At 37.3% G+C, this 15,799-nt stretch overlaps 1 protein-coding gene across 1 annotated transcript in view; it reads left to right on the top strand.

Annotated features, from left to right (window-relative positions):
• Positions 1-15,799, top strand: part of PACS1 (phosphofurin acidic cluster sorting protein 1) — a 179,439-nt gene that overhangs the window by 4,217 nt on the left and 159,423 nt on the right. The window lies entirely within an intron of this gene.

The raw sequence follows: 15,799 nt of genomic DNA, 5'->3' as shown, positions 1-15,799 counted from the left end.
GCACTAGGCAAGTGGGGATAAAGTGCTCTGTGTGCTTACTGTGAACAAGGATAAACTCTTCCATGCCTCAGTGTTTTCATCCATTAATTGGGAATATTTTTTCTTTACATCCATCCTAAAATGTAGATGGAGTAAATCTACCAGAGAAAGTACTTCAATGACAGATAGGAAATAAATGTAATTGATCAAATCACAGAGACCTTGTGAAATTATTTCCCTAGTATTAAACATCTTAAAAGCATATCTGTACCTTAGAAGAGTTGAATTTCACATCGTGAGTGTTGTAACAGAATAGCCTCTCTATCAGGGTAACATTCTCCAATGTCTCTGCGGAAGCTCAGATTCAACTTTCACAGAGTCTGTTGTCCACGTATTGATTTACAGATCTTGTGGACGCATTGGTGGTTATGTGATTTTTTTTTTTAAACGAGTTGTCCAGTTGCTTAGCTCGGTCAGTAAGGCATTGCTGCTAATGTTGTGCTGGCTGCAGCGTGCGTGAGGAGTTGAAAAGTGTGTGAAGTCTTTTCATTGCCTCCCCTCGGGGGATTGACCTGGTGTGGCCTGGCGGGCCCTGAGGATGTTGGTGTAGACTAGGGCGGGCTCAGTGGGTAAACGAAATTTGAATTTCAAGTTGGCCTGACTTGTATCTGTGCCATCGCTTTCTGGAAGTAGTTTGGGAGTTTTTAAGGTAGCTATGGGAATGATTAGCGAGTGCAGGCCTTTTTGCAGCTTAGGGTTTGAAGTGATAGTGAGGATTCTTGAGAAAAGTCAGAATTTGAAATTGGCCTTAGAACGTCTTTCAAAGGATCTTCCCGTCACTAGGCCAAGATTGAGGAAAAACCAGCCTAGCTTCTCAAGGTTTTAGAGAACCAGGATGAAGGCCTAGGCATACACTCTAGGATGTTTTCCGTCTTGCTGACATTCAAAAAGCACTTGTCTGGTTAGAAAGCTGATTGGACCTGTGTTCCTTTTTACCTCATTGAAAGCAAAGAGTGGCTTTAGTAGCAGCTCAGGGATCTCCACTTAGGCATACCTGGCTTCTTTACCTAGGTTGGTGTGATGGAGGTGACAAATAAATCATGATGATATGGTGCTACTTATCTTCTATAACTTCTAGAAACAGTTGCTTAAATCATGACATTTGACATTCCATTATGTCTTTTTTTTTTTTTTGCATGGGTGGGCATCGGGAATTGAACTCCGGTCTCCGGCATGGCAGGCGAGAACTCTGCCTGCTGAGCCACTGTAACCCACACCCATTATGTCTTAAAATTATGACCTATTTTATTTTTTTGAAATTGCCCAGGCCAATATAGTAGCCACTAGCTACTGTGGCTATTTAAATTTAAGTTAATTAAAATAAAAAATTTAATTCTAAAGTTACACTGGTCACATTTCAAGTCACACTAGCCACATGTAACTTCCATATTGGACGGGGCAGATGTAGAACATTTCCAGGACTGCAGAAAGTTTTATTGGATAACACTGTATTAGAGAGAAAATTGTCTAAATATAATATCGCTAGTATTAATATTTATAGTTTCTCCCTATTCATTTAATTAAGTTGAATACTTTTGTCCTTTCCCAAATTATTTTAAAATGCCCCTTTTCTTTGCTTTTTTAAGGTCCCAGTAGTTTTTTGTTGGTTTGTTTTTTACCTTTAAAGTTATTACCGTTTAGTCTGTTCTGCTTCTTCCTGTAGGGAATTTGCTTCCTGGTCTCTCCATGCCATTTGTTTCCCACAGTCTTAGGTCTTAGTCAATATCTATTGAGAAAAGCATCCAGAGGGATTAACACCAAAATGGCTTTAAATGGTAGAATTATGGGTGATTTTAACATTTGTCCCTTTTTTTTTTTTTTTGGCAATTTCTAAATTTTCCACAATAAACATGTATTACAGAAGAGATTAGTCGTTGTTTTACAAATACATATCAACTTTGCAGTAAAGACTGCTGAACTGTATACTTCCCCAAGGAATGAATTTTATGAATTTTACAACTCGATAGAGTTGTAACAAAAAGTATATATTTAATGAACACTGGATAATTCAGGAAATAGAGGACTTAAGTTTCACTCCTCTCATTACCCTCCTTTCTTTGTTCTAGAGTTGCTTGTTCATTTTTATTGATATTGAAGATTGTGAATAGAGAATTTCTTGGACCACTTTCCTGGTCCTGGGTGGTGTGGCATAGGTGAGAAGGTAATGTTGATGATGGCAGATTTATTTATGTAATGCTTGTGCAGGTTCTTTTAAGACTAAAGTTTTAAAAATACACTGATGATCAGAATATTTGACTTTAGTTCTAGCTTCACCAATTTTTTTGGCCTTCAATACAGTTCTCCCTCTTTTCTCTTTGAAAGTAATGATCGTTGTCCTGTGTTTCATTCATCCCTTCAGCACTCTCGGGACTTTTAGTTCTGCAAACATAGATGCTAGGTAATACCTATAGAGTATTTTGGCAAAAATATTTTTGGTACTGATTTTGCTTCTTAGAAATTACCCTGTGGGACCTTGATTCTTGAGAAGACTCTAACTGTATAGCTTTTGCAATGTGACTGTGATTTTGAAAACTTGTGGATCTGATGCTCCTTTTATCCAGGGTATGGACAGATAAGTTTTAAAAAAAAAGGATAAAAAATAAATGATAGGGGGAGATGAAGGATAAAAATAGGGTAGATTGAAATACTGTGGGTCAATGGGAGGGAGGGATGAGGGGTATGGGATGTATGAGGGGTTTTTTTTTCATTATTTCTTTTTCTGGAGTGATACAAATATTCTAAAAATGATCATGGTGAAGAATATACAACTATGTGATGATATTGTGAGCCATTGATTGTATAATATGGATGGACTGCACGTGTCTAGATATTGCTCAATAAAAATATTTTTTAAAAAAGATGATTTTAAAAAATGAAAAATAATAATAATAAAAAATGGAATTTCATTGTAGATGATTTGTCGTGTATGTTCTTGGTGACCCAAAATGGATATAAGTAATTATGAAAAGGAATAATATTTTAAAACGTGATGCCTACTACAACACCTGTTCCTCTCTTTGTATGACATTTTGCCTCTCAAACCTTATTGTGAGCAGAATTTCCCCCAGGTAATATTTTGGATGTCACTGATCATATTTAATTATCCCTGAGGAAATTCACAGTGGTTATTGTGCTTGGATAGAAAAGTGATTTTTCTTTTCATTTGTTCCTCAAAACATTGCGCGCGCGCGCGCGTGAGTGTGTGTGTGTGTATGTTTCCTTTTGTTCCTCTTTCTGTGAGACAGAGAATCTTTCTAACTTTTCTTTTATAGTTTAAACATGCAAAAAGCTCAGGACATCAATTGATCCCTCCTCACTATCCTATTCCTTTCTCTTGTTTAAAAGTACCAAATAGCCTCAAGGTTTAGGGGTAGCTTTTTCTTCCTGTTCTGTTTTATGGTCTTTGCACATACTGTGTAATTCTACCTGTCTTCTGCTTCCTCAGTTTCCTCCCAGAAGGCAACCGCTAGTAGCAGTTCGCAGTGATATTTTACAAATGAAAATCAGATCGTATCACTCACCTCTTCAAAATCTTTCTAGTCATGCATTCTGCAAATGCTTATAGACCAGCTGGTAGGGGCCACAACCAAAATCCTTCATCTCATGAAGTATACATTCTAATGGGGGAAGGTAAGAGATGCTATCAGATAGCTTTCCATCATACTGAGAATAAACCCCCCTTGAATGGCTTAGGAGACTCTCTGTGATCTGGCCCCTTCCTGTGTCTTTAACTCATCTTCTGTACTCTCACCACTGCCTTAGGGCTTTTAACTTTCAGTTCCCTCTACCTGGGACACTCTGTCCAACTCCACCCCTGCCCTCATCATCATGTGGCTGGCTCCTGGGTGTCATTCGGGTCTCAGCTGACCCGCCACCTTGGAAGGCCGTTCTCACCTGCCCAGTCCATTCCATAACTTGCCTATTGCATTACCTGATTTTGTTTTCTCCACAACTACTTACCATCTGAAATAATCCTGCTTATTAATCAATTGCTCTATAGGTGTTCAATAAATAAATTTATCAAGTTAATGAATTTGAGTTTTCGAAAGTGCCTACCTATTTTTTAATGTTTATTGAATGAATATTATACACAATTCGTCCATTCAACAAATATTTATTGAGCATTCTGCATGCCAAACTGATTAAGATGCTGGGGAAACAGCAGTGAACAGGCTGACAAAGTCTATTCTCTCCTAGACTGTACATTCTATTGGAGGGATATAGATAATCAGCAATTAAATAATTAGATCAGTAATAAATGTTGAAGTATTGAGTAGTGTCAGATGAAAGATAAAGCAGGATAGAGAGAAAGAGAGTGTTGGGGGGAAGTGCTGTTTTAGTTAGGTAGTCCTGGAAAGTCTCAGGTGAGGAGACAATTGAGCTGATGCTTGAATAAGGCGAGCTTGACTAATTGAGCATTTACTCTGTGCCATTGTAACAGAGGCAGGTGTCCCCTTTTCCCATAGAGGAAACTGAGGCCCAGAAAGGCTGTAGTTTTGCAAAGTTAAACAGTTTAGAAGTAGGTGGAACTGGGATTCTCTGTTTAAACTTGGCCTTCCAAGCTGTGTCTGGTTCTTATAGTTGACAAAGTAATACTTAAGGCCCTGTACTTTGTCATGTTGGAATTACAGAATGCTGCTCAGTTACCAAATTATAGACGATGAGAGGCTGCATAGCATAGTAGCTGTGAGTGTGGGTTCTGGGCCAATAACTTAGATTTGAATCCAAACTCTACTGCCTACCAGTGACCTTGGGCAAGTTAGTAACCCCTCTATACTTCAGTCTTCTCATCTTTAGAATGGGCATAATAATAGCCCCTACCTCATAGGGTTCTTAAGAGATTAGATGAGATTAATGCAAACTCAGTGTTCACGTGGCACACACGAAGCCACCCGGTAAATGTCAGCTCCTCCCGTAATTGCTGTCTTTCTTGCCAAGACAGTTTCTTTCCCTGCAAAAAAAAAATTGTTTTCTTTTTAGTACCAGGGCAACTTTGTTGATATTCTGATTTCCTCAGTGGGACCATCACAAGGTCTTGGGTTCACTTTAGGCACAGATCCTGCCAAATCCCAAGCTTAATAGACTAGAAAATCAAAGCAAAATATTTTGGTTCTCTGAAGCAGTAACTAGATTGGGATCCTGTTTCTACATCCTGCCAGTTTATACGAGCGGAAGAGATGGTGAAGGCTCCGCCTGCAAACCACAACTTTTGTTTTGAGCTAACTTGACTCCACAGCTTCCCTATTCTACCTGCTGACTTCTTTAGCTCTGGTTTGGCAGGCAGAAAAGCAACTAAACCAGTTTACAGCTAACCAGTTATCCCTAGTGAAAGCTGGGTGACTCCTAGGACAATGAGAGTTTAACGGGAGCTGGTATTTTTTTTCTCTTGTCTCATAAGGTTTTTCTTTTTATGTCTCATAGTATACAAAAACTGTATGCTACTTGTACAGGAGAAACCTGATAATACATTTATGGCTTATCTTGACACATTTGGATCTTTGTGTATATATTTAATTTTCCCTTTTATTAAACACCAAGACTTTTTCCATTTTGGTTAGAAATCTATAAATATATATAAGTGTTTCTGGTTCTTCCTTAAAAACATATAAAACAGACGAACCTTTTCTTGACTCTGGATCACCATGAGCAGGTTCCTCTGGTGAACATTAAGGGTGATGATGAGTGTAGACTGGTACATAGTTAGTGCATAACTACTTTAAAATCAACATGTTGGCTTTTTGGGGTCTTGCTTTGTTTCTCCTCATTGCTATCAGTATGTCTTCTTTCTTGCTTTGTTGCCTCTAACATACCATGGATGAAGAACCAAATAATCAAATATGTTAAGAACGAATGGAAAAAAAAAATGCTGATGGCGGGCCACTATGGCTCACTGGCAGAGTTCTCGCCTGCCATGCCCGGGACCCGGTTTCGATTCCTGGTGCCGGCCCATGTGAAAAAAAAAACAAAAAAGAACAAATGGGCTGTGAATACAAGGCTAAGAGTAATGAGCACTGTAATCTGAGAATATGAGATTCAAAGCTGAGATGCTCTAGGGATGAGGAAGAGGTGGTTTTGCATCGCCTTCTGGTCTAGATTGTGCTCCAAAGAGATAGAGCAAGTTCAGGGTAGGTGTTAATCTCCCAGAATTTTAGGGATTCAAAAACCAATGGAAGATAGATTTAGAGATACAAGTCAAATTTTACATTTGGGTTGGAGTATTATGGATTAGTGAAAAAAGCCAAATCTAGTGCTTGGCTAAATTTATTTTTAACCTCTGAGCAGGTCATTTTTTTTTCCTTGCTCTTTAAAAATGTGCATACCATTTGTTTGTTTGTATTTCTTTTTACCCCATTGATTTGTTATGAAGAGAAACAAAATGTTTGTAAAATGTTTGAGCATCTATATTCTTAGATATCATTACCTTAACACTTTGGGCAACAGCAATGAAACTATGAATACAATGCTATAATATTTGTACTGTGGTAAACCTGATTTACATTAGTCATAATTTCATTGTCTTCACATGTAGGCTTTGTTTGGCACTTTCATCTCATTTAATGGAATGCAGCTGTGTAATATACCGTTAAGTCTATTGCAGAATAAAACTTTTCTGCTTAAAATTAAAATATTTAGAAGAATAATTAATTAATTAAAATATGTAGAAAGTAGTCTAAAGCATTCTGTCTTCCCTGTCATGCACCATTTTTGCTGTGGATGAAAATGAATAAGCAACTGTGGAAACCAGCATTCTTTGGGGACATAAAAACTCTTGTGGCTATTAATGGACTTAATTGTATTTCCTCTCTGCCACCGAAATGTGTACTAAATTGTTTATGCCCTTGCCTCTAATGGAGAAAATTGTTCATTAAATGTGCATAGTATCATTACTGCTTTGCTTTCAATACTCGTAAATAATCCCCTCCATCTTTTAAAAATGAAAATCTTTAACTTATGGAAAGGTTTAACTGTAATATTAGTAAACATTGCTCATTCATCCTTTTGGTTGACTTTTCCCTCTGTGGAGAAAAAGGAAAGTATCATCTCATTGGGGAAACAGACTTGGGGTAGAGATGGGTCTTGTTCTCCCAAATTTTGATTTGATGCTACTCTCCAAAACTATTTGACATAAGGCTGCTCAAGTGATGTGTTTACTTGTGTTCTAGAAGGTCCTGGCGCTGCACCAGCCTCACCGATAAATGTCTCCGTGTGTGAGGCTTCATCTTACTAGAATCTATTTAATAGAACATTTTCATAGAAGAATGACCATTTGGCATGACTTCTCTATTTGTTTTTCTGTTTTGTTTGTTGCTCTTTCAGGTATTTCCTCCTATTGTTTTAGTATATCTGGAGGGGAAAAGTCAGCAAATTGCTATAACCTCTTCAAAAACCACAGCCAAAAATGCTTTATCTTTAGAATCTGGTTTCTTACTTGACTTTCCTCACATTGTGGGTTTGGATAAGTCTCTGTAACTCTTCCCCATCTAATAATAGTCCCTCAGTTACCTCATTTAGTCAACAGATTTTTATTGAACACACTTCATATGCCTGTCACTGTTTCAGGCACTGAGAAGAGAGCAGTGAACAAAACAGATAAAAATCCCGCTTTCACGAAGCTTACCTTCTAGGGACAGACTGGACAGCAGAGAGTGAACAACTGAGGGAGCAAAAATGATACAATATGCCAGATGGAAAAAAATGAAGTAGGAGAGGGGATAAGTAGGGCAGAGGGAGGACAATGTTACAGTTTAAACAAGGTGGTCTAGAAAGGCCTCAGAAAAGGAGAGCCGGCTGTTTAGAGCACACATTTTAGGCAAGCCAACTGCGTTTTGGGGTAAGAACCTTGTCAAAAAGACGGAATAGCAAGGAAAGCAAGACTCCAGGAACAGCAGTGTGACTGGAGCTAACTGAATGAGAGTGAGAAGAATAGGTGATAAAATCAGACAGGCAAAGGGGGTGGGATATTGTAGGCCATTGTAGGACTCTGGCTTTGATCTTAAGTGAGATGGGAAGCTGTTGTGGGGTTTTGAACAGGGAAGAGGCTTCTACACTGTGGGTAGAATAGCTTGTGAAGAAGGGCAGGGGTGGATGCAGTGGGTCTGGTTGTGAGGTGGTTGTGATTATCTGAGTGGGAGATTATGCTGTCTTGGACCAGGGCAGTAGACTTGGAGAAGATGAGAAGTAGATTCTGAATATATTTTCAAACCTAAAGGATATGCATATGGATGAGATTTGGCATTTGAGAGAATAGAAGAATTCAAGGATGACTCCCAAGATTTCATTTGTGTCAGTTTGCATGTTTTTTTTTTTTAATCGTTACTATTGTTATCTCAATCTTAGTGATATATGAGAATGAGATCTGTGTAACAGAACTCTTCAGAGCTCTTGGAGGAGTTTGTTTCCAATTTGCCACCTTTAATTAATTGGAGATAAATTTCCTTGGAAATTTACTGGGTGTTAGAATTATCCACGGGCTGGCAACTGATCATGTTAAAAAATCTAGATAAGTTATTTTTATGCTTTAGACCATGACCAAACTTTTGGAGCAGCCAAGTCTCAACAGCCATAATTACTCTGCCATCATGTTTGCTCTGTCTGGTATCTTCTCTGTGACCCTTATTTGATGGTTTTCGCTGAGGCAGATCTACTGCAGAAGCCATTAACAACTGTAGCACATATTCTTTGTCACTAACCCAGTGAAATTGAAAAGTCAGAAATGTGTTTTTTTAGATGGCTGATGTGTTGCAGCAGACAGCCTGTCTGCGCTTCCAGGAGGTCCCCGAGAGGAGGGATCCTGCTGCAGAATGGCCTGGACTGGGTGTTTTTGAAGGTCGGCCTGCAGAACAGAAAAATAATGGGGTCGTTTGCCTGTGAATGCCAAACTGGATTTTACTGATTTAAAGGGAGAAGGACTGAGTTAAATTTTGTGGTTTGAGCTCCTGTTTCCCTCCTGTTCTGCTCACCTTGTCTATATCAAGTTTATGATAGAGTAGGGTAATTGCTCTTGAAAATGACAGCTGGGTTTTTCTTTTTTACATTTCTACATAAGTGTGTTACTTAACTATATAGCTTAATCTAAGTGATCCAGATAATGTGGGCAGCATAAAAGAAGTTATCAGGTTGATAAGTTCTTTTGAAAGACTTGTTTTGTTTATTATAATTGGCCCTCAATCCTGTCAGTCCCTATGTTTCCTTTACTATCCTGAAATGAAATTCCCAGGTAAGAAAATTTGCCTGTATACATAATTTTTAAAAAGTCATTAAAATGTCTAAATTTCAATATAAAAGAAAAATAAAAGGAAAGTTATTTGTAATAAAGTATTTCTGTTTGTAAATTCTCAGAAGACATATGCATATGTGCACATCACATTAGAAACCATAGCTGTCAAGTACATGCAGCTCCGCATAGCTTTATCTCTGTGAATATGGCACCTGTAAATAGAGACTGTTATTGGGATACTGCATTGGTGACTTAGATGATATATGGCAGTGCATTGGTGATATGATTTTCTAAAATGGTGAAAAAGTCTTTATAAAACTCTACATAAAATCAAGTAGTCTTTCCTCTGTTTACATAGTAGTTACATTCCTGGAAAATTCAGTGTAAATTAAATGGTGAAAAAATGTTTTATATTTCTATAAAATTTGTTTAGGCCTGGACTTCGGTAATTATAAATACCTTTTTATTTACATACATGTCTGGTAAGATCAAAAGTAGATTTACCAGGAAGCTAATGAAGCTTAAGCTTCAGGGCCCTTCATTTGCACAGGCTACTTCCGAGGTCCTATATCTATTTGAAAACAATACAAGACAAAAACGGAAACACTTTTGATTGATGTGTAATATACACTCAGAAAACTATACATGTAACAAGTGCAGTTTGATGCATTTTTATGAACTGAGCAGACCCACATAACCATCACCCATTTCAAGATAGTCAAGAAACCGAATGTTAGTATTGCCCCGGGAGACCCGTTCTATCACCGTCTGTCACCCCCACCGCAAGACAACTGTTGTCCCAGCTTCTGACAGTTTTGCCTGCATTTGTTCTTCACCCAGTGTGTGCTTTTGTGTCTGACTTCTTCTGCTCAACATTATATTGTGCGATTCATCCATATTGTGGATGTAGTTGCAGTTCATACATTCATATTGCTGTAATATTCAGTGAACATATTATAATTTATTTATCCTTTCCGCTGATAATGGGCACAGGGAGATTTCCAGTTTGGTTCTGTTATGAAAAGTGCTACTGTGAACATTCTTGTATATGTCTGTTGGTGGATATAAGTCACTTCTCCCCTGTATATGACCAGGAATGGAATTTCAGGATTATGTTGTTTAGCAAGGTCTGAGAGTTCCAGTCGCTCCACATCCTTTCTAGCAGTGGTATTCTTTGTCCTTTTTATTTTAGTTGCAATAGATGGGGGTGAAATGTTTTCTCCTTGTGACTCTAATTTGCGTTTTCCTGATCATGTTGACCACCTATTCATATGTTTATTGGCCTTTTGGATATCCTCATTTATGAATTGTGTGTTCAAGTCATTTGATAATTTCAAATTGTACTTTCTTAATGACTTGTAGCAGTTCTTTTTATTGCAGATAACTTTTCATACTCGGTGGTTGCCTTTTTGTGTTTTTAATGGTATCTTTTGATGAACATAGTCCAGTGTATCAGTTTTCTCCCTTTATGTTTAGTGTTTTCGGTGACTTGTTTAAGGAATGTTTGCCTCCATCAGGAACACAAATATGTTCTCCAATGCTTTCTTCTAAAAGTTTTGATTTGCCTTTCACATTTAGATCTGCAACCATCTGAAACTGATATTTGCATGTGGTGTGAGGGCGGGATTAAGGTACATTTGCCCCCACATGGACAGTCAGTTAACCATTGCACCATTTATTTAAAAGATCATCTGTTTTCCACTGCTCTACGTTGCTACTTTGATCATAAATCATGTGGCATTTTATGTAAGGGTATGTTTTTAAACGTTCTGTTCCCTACCATCAGTTATTTTGTCCATCCTTGTACCAGTGCCTCATGGTCTCAATTACTGTAGCTTTCTAATCGGTCTCTTACCTGATGATAAGTCTTCTGGCTTTGTGCTTCTTCCTGATTTCTTTGACTAGTGTTTGCCCGTTACACTTCTTTAGAAATTTTAGAGTTAGGCTTTCCATGTCCTCAAAAAATTTCCTTTGGGATTTGTATTGGGATTACATTGAAAATATGGGTTAATTTGGAGAGAATTGAAATCTTTAAAATATTGAGTCTTTCAAGAGCATGATAAAAATATTTTTTCCTAGATATTTTATATATTTTTATCCTAGATCTAATTTTGATATTGTAATATTTTTGCTTACTGTTATAAAGGACCCTGTAATTATATAAGACTTTGGCCCTTCAAGACCTGAATCTATCATAGGTGTAATGTTTTCACCTGTATGAATGTTTGAACTCATGTGGGAATCCAGTCATTTCTTTTTGCTTTTTCTTTTTTTTTTTTTTTTAAATCTTTTCATTTAGAAATACTTTCAAACTTTCAGGACAGTTACAAATATAATACAAACCCCATATGGATAACTCCAAATTATCCCACAGATACCTGGATTACCCATTTGAACACTTTGCCACATTTGCCATATCATTCTATTTATCTATCCCTCTATCTACCCGTCTGTCAGTCCATTTCCTGAACACTTGTGAGTATGCTGTGTACATCATGCTGCTTGAATGCTTAATAGTTCCTTGTACATTTCCTAAGAATAAAGATATTCTCTTATGTGTTGACCTTAAGTGCAGTTATCTAGTTCAAGAAATTTAACATTGATATAAAGCTTACAATCTATTTTCCAATTTTTTTGTATGTCCCTATAATGTCCCTTTTTTATTTTAAATTTTAAAGCATCGTATTGTAATGAGGGTCATAGTAATGGCTTAACAAGGCAGTATTAACTTATTATCCTAGACAAGACAAAAATATAGGTCCCAGATTATGTTTCTCTTTTTTTCCAGTGGACAAACAAAATTCTTTATTTCACAATGCAGATCTGTACTACCTTAGCTCACATCATTTTCTTTTCTTTTTTTTGGTGAAGAATAACACATATACAAAAAAGCAATACATTTCAAAGCACATCACAACAATTAGTTGTACCGATAATGTCCTTTTAAACTTTCTCTCCTTCTTTGTTATATCCGTCCAGGATCCTGTATTGCCTTTAACTGTCACTGTCTCTTTAGTTGCTCTTTCTTTTTTCTTTTTTTTTTATTTCATGGGAACATATATACAACATAAACTTTCCCATCTCAACCACTCCCAAGTATACTTTTCAGTGGGATTAATCACATTCACGATGTGTAGTGCCCTTCCACCTTTCATTACTAAACTGTTCCCAGCTCCCCAAGCGGAAAACCCACACCCATTTTGCATTAACTCCCCATTTCCCCTACCCTGCCCCCATTCCGGCACCCTGTACTCTAATATCTGTCTCTATGAGTTTGTATATTCTCTGATATTTTCCTTGTAGTCACCTTTGGGCTTAAATTGAACGTCCTAAGTCTACAACATTCTTGTTTGCTTTGATACCAACTTAACTTCAATAGTAAACATAAACTATGTTCCATTCCCCCACCTTTATGTGGTTTGGTGACAAATTACATGTTTATACCTTAGAAGTTCAAAAACCACTGATTTCTCATTATATTTTATACATATGCCTTTTAGATCCTGTAGGACATAAAAAGTGGAGTTATAAACCAAGAGCACCACACTACTAGCATTTTCATGTTGTTGTTACCCTTACGAGAGATCTTTAGTTCTTCATGTGGCTTCAGTCTATTGTCTATTGCCCTTTCCTGTCAACCTGTAGAGCTCTCTTTAGTATCTCTTGTAGGGCTAGTCTAGTGGTGATGTACTCCCTCAGATTTTATCTGGGAATGTCTTAATCTCTCCCTACTTTTAAAATGTTTTACAAGATGTAGAATTTTTAGTTGGCAATTTTTTGCTTACAGCATTTTTTTTTTTACATGGGTAGGCACCAGGCATTGAACCCGGGTCTCTGGCATGGCAGGTGAGAACTCTGACTGCTGAGCCACCATGGCCCGCCCTACAGCATTTTTAATATGCATCCTACTACCTCCTTGCCTCTGTGATTTCCTATGAGAGATCTGTACTTAATCTTATTGAGCCCCCCTTACTTATCTCTTGCAGCTTTTAGAGTTCTCTCTTTTTCTTTGGCTTTCTATAGTTTGATTATAATATTTTGTTATGTGGGCCTTTTTGGTTTTATCCTGTTTGGAGTTCATTGAGCATATAATATTATGTTATTATATAATAATTACATATTATATATTATATGATATATATATATAATCATAACTTTGGCTAAATTTGAGAAGTTTTCAGCCATTATTTCTTTGACTGTTCTCTTTGTCTCTTTCTCTCTTTCCTCTCCTTCTGGTACTCCCACATTGTATTATGTTGGTGCACTTGATGATGTCTCACAGGTCTATCACGCTCTGTTCGCTTTTCTTCATTCTTTCTACCTCCTGCTCTTCAGACTGGATGCTTTCAAAGGTCTTATCTTCAGTTCTCGGATTCTTTCTTCTGTCTGCTCCAACCTGGTCTTGAACCCTCTCGGGAATTTTAAATTTCTGTTCCTGTGGTCTTCAGCTCTTTTATTCATTTCCATCTTCTGTTGCTATTCTTTTTGTGGTATCTATCATTTGCTTGATTTCCTTTAATTCTTTATTCATGGTTTTTTTTTTAGCTCCTTGAGCATATTTGGGACCATTTTTAAAAAGTCTTTGTTTGGTATGTTCCAGGTCTGGTCCTCCTCATTGAGTATTTCTAATGCTTTAATCTTCTCCTCTGCCTGGGTCATTCCTTCCTGTTTCTTTGTATGTTTTGTAATCCTTTGTGGAAACCTGGGCATTTTGATATTTTAACTTGTTATTGCTGGAATTTTAGATTCTGAAGCATCTGTTACTTAAGCTTATATCCAGCTAGTATTATGACAGAGCATTTAAAAAAAAACTTTTTTTATTTTAAAATATAACATATATGCAAAGCAAAGAAAGAAAAAAAGCAATAATTTTTAAAGCACACTTCAACAAGTAGTTACAGAACAGATCCCAGAGTTTGTCATGAGTACCATTCCACCATCTCAGATTTTTCCTTCTAGCTCCTCCAAAACACTGGAAGCTTGAAAGCATATTAATATAGTGATTTAGCAGTCAAACTCATTTGTTAAATTCTGTTTTCTGTTATACCTCCTTCTTCTCAATTTAATCCTTCTTGTGATCTATAGGGATCTTTGGGCAATGCCTATTCTGATTTCATGTTGAGAAGAGGTATTGACACTAAAGGATAGGGGATGTAATTAACTGATAATCTTGAGAAGCTGATCCCTGTAGGTTTCAGGATTTATCTGTCCTAGGAACCCCTCTGGAATTATAGGTTCCAGGAAGGGAAACTCTAGTGCATGAAACCTTTACAGAGTCTCAGTTTGAGCCCTAAGTCTTAACATATTGGTTGGGTTTAGCAAACCATGGCATTTGCACTATCTGACTGAAGCTTCTGTCAGAGTATCCTCCAGAATAGCCTCTTGACTCCATTTGCTCTCTCTTAGCCACTGATACCTTATTATACTTCTTTCCCCATTTTGGTCTGGAAGGTGTTGCTAGTCCCAGGGTACCAGGGCCATATACATCCTTGGGAGTCACTCCCCACATTGTCAGGGGAATTTTCATCTGAATGGCTTGTCCCATGTAATGGGGAAAGCAACAATTTTTCTTGCAGAGTTGAACTTACAGAGAGAAAGGCCACATCTGAACAACAAAGCGGCTTCCTGGAAGCAACTCTTAGGCTTCGTCATGAGTAGTCTTAGCTTCTCCCATATAGAAATTAGTTTCATAAGGGAAGCTTCAAAATCCAGGGCTTGGCCTATTTTTTTAGGAGTCCCCAGTGGTTGAGAGGGTACCTAGGGTGTCCCAGATGGGAAAGCTTAATAGTTCCATATCTATATCTATATCTATCTATCTATCTATCTATATATATATATATCTATATATATCTATATATATATATATTTTTTTTTTTTTCCGTCAGACCCTCGAGAGACTCTACCAATACTTTATAAATTATCAGCCCACTATAGTCTGAGATGTATCCTTGTATTATGTTAAGCCATACAGAAACACAAGGCCTCGTTCTTGTTTTGGACTCTAGAAGTTCGGGTTATTTAAATGAGCTATCCAGAGAGATTGATTTAGAGTATGTGTTACAGAAGATTTAGGTTCTAGATATAATAAACCTCTCTGCCTTTGGTCTCATGTAGTGGGTGAAAGTCTAGAGCAGATAACATTTTCATCTTTTACCGTGCATTCTAATTTACCTTAGACCTAGCCAGATTGGTTTCATTTTAAATTCTAATTGAGGCCTGATCGCTTTTTGGTTACTTCAGCTGTTATTGTATACAGCTCTGCTAACTTTCAGGGCTTCAGCACTCCATATCTGGGTCTTAGGTGACACAGAGTTACTCAAAGTTCCAGGGAAATACCAGCTGATAAACATATAGCTCAAGGTCTCAGAATCTAGAAATACATTCACAACTTCAGACTAAGTGTGCCAGCTGTAAGGGTTTACAATCTAGGCTCCCATTTTCTTACAAATATTTTGACAGAGCTTTTTTTAAAATTTTATTTTTCATTAGGAAGTTGTAGGTTTACAGAAAAATCGTGTTTAAAATACAGAGTTACCATATACT

Source organism: Tamandua tetradactyla, chromosome 9 (assembly GCF_023851605.1).
Source record: "Tamandua tetradactyla isolate mTamTet1 chromosome 9, mTamTet1.pri, whole genome shotgun sequence".
Lineage (NCBI taxonomy): Eukaryota > Metazoa > Chordata > Mammalia > Pilosa > Myrmecophagidae > Tamandua > Tamandua tetradactyla.
The sequence above is the reverse complement of the archived record's forward strand: the minus strand, read 5'-3'. Positions and strand labels throughout refer to the sequence as shown.